Genomic DNA, 1994 nt, shown 5'->3' with positions numbered 1-1994 from the left:
CCAGCTCCGTTCCCTTCCCTGGACATGCTCCAGACCCTCAGTGTCTGTGCCCAGAAGTACTCTCAGCAGTGGAGGTGCCTCAGCAGTGCCAGCACAGGGACAGGCACTGCCCTGGGGCTGTGCCCACACCAGAGCTGCTACAAGCAGGTGCCACTGGCCTCTTGGCCACTTGGGCTCATGCCCAGCTGCTGTCACCAGCACTCCCAGGACCTTTTCCAGCTTTCCAGCCCCTCTGTCCCAGTCTGGAGCATTCCATGGGGTTGTTGTGACCACCTACGATTTGGAGTAATGTTGGGTTTGGGGCGTGTATGGGAAGTTGAGTTCATGGTTGGGGTGTGTTGTCTTTAAACAAAACTTGTAAGAATTCCTTTAACTTTGAAACACAATGCCTTAGGCCAAATCATATTTGTCAGGAAGTAAAGAAGTTAAATGGAATTAAGTTGGAAATAAACCCATATATTCTGGTGTCAGAGATCTGCCTTTCCTAGAAAAACAGATTAAACAAGTGACAGCAACACAGAGGAGCTTGTACCTCAGGGTAAGGAGGCACAAGGGACAAATCAGCACTTCTATGGCTTATTTCACTGCATAGTCCTAAAAGATGCCAAAATTCAGTCAGCTCCAGTGAAAACTCCCAGTTAACTCAGTTATCAATGTAAAATCTAATTTACAGTTCAATTAATCACTACATTACTTTTTGTGACCACATTCACCAACTTACAGTTTAAACCTTAAGTTTATACCACTGGTTTAAAAACATGAAATATGGTTTAGAAGTGTCTAAAAAAAAAAAAACAAAAAAACAAAACAAAACAAAACAAAACAAAAAAAAAAAAAAAAAAAAAAAAAAAAAAAAAAAAAAAAAAAAAAAAAAAAAAAAAAAAAAAAAAAAAAAAAAAAAAAAAAAAAAAAAAAAAAAAAAAAAAAAAAAAAAAAAAAAAAAGAGGCAAAAATCCCAAACAATTCTGCGATTCCACCAAACTCTACAGAAGTTTGTCAGCTCAGACTCCATGAGCCTGAAATGCCATCAAGGAACAGAAGTTGCGCCTTGGCACCTTCACACATCCCTGATGAACATTCCCTCAGCAGTTGTCCATCGCCTGTTCCCTATTTCCTGAGGAAAACCTCGCAGCACATTCAGCTTGAGACCCACCAAAGCCTTTCCCCTAACTGTTCATGGAAGGAGAATGGGAGTAGAATCTGCAAATTGTATTCTGTTTCCTTATTTTTGCCTACTTTGGGAAACCACAGAATTGGAACCAACAAGCTGCTGTAGTTATTTTTTTAAGAGGAAAAATTCTCAATGGCATTTTTTAAGACATGTAAATGTTGGAGGCTTTTCCAACTTCCTCAAATAAATTTACTTTATTAAGTTCAATATATACAAAGAGACTGTCTCAGCCAAGCTCCTGCCAAGGCATTGCCTGTGCTGCCCCTCATTGCAGGCAGGAGGTGTTCAGTGTCCTGGACACTGGGACACTTTGTCCCTGTGACACATTTTGCTCCCCACAAGCTCCAGGAACTCTCAGACACTGCTGCAAGCCTCAGAGGTTTGGGGACTGATATTTCTCTTTATTTCCTCATCATCTCAACCATGCAATTCAGCTTGAAGCACTCCAGGTACCACACCAGTATCAGCTTTAATTCAGGTGCCAAAGCCCCTAAATCCCAGAGCAGAGAGACTCCAAGGGGGAGATTAACCTTAAATTAAACCTTTTCAGTTGGTTTTAGTACAGATTATTTTCCCAAGACATAAGGGACAATAACCCTTGACTCTCCTCTGACACCAGGAAAAATAAATATAAGACTAGATCTTCTTGTCCCTGGGCCTTGGGCACATGTCTCTCATCCCAGCCTGCATTCCAAGCACATCTCATTGCTCTGCAGAGCTGGAATCCATCCCTGGGGAGCTTGTCTCACACCACTGTGCTCTCACAGAAGGCACAGAGATGTGACACCAACAGCAAGGCAGGAACTGGTACATTTAAAGTCCT

This window comes from Acanthisitta chloris, unplaced genomic scaffold (genome assembly GCF_000695815.1).
Source record: "Acanthisitta chloris isolate BGI_N310 unplaced genomic scaffold, ASM69581v1 scaffold8348, whole genome shotgun sequence".
Lineage (NCBI taxonomy): Eukaryota > Metazoa > Chordata > Aves > Passeriformes > Acanthisittidae > Acanthisitta > Acanthisitta chloris.
This window is presented reverse-complemented; position numbering follows the sequence as displayed.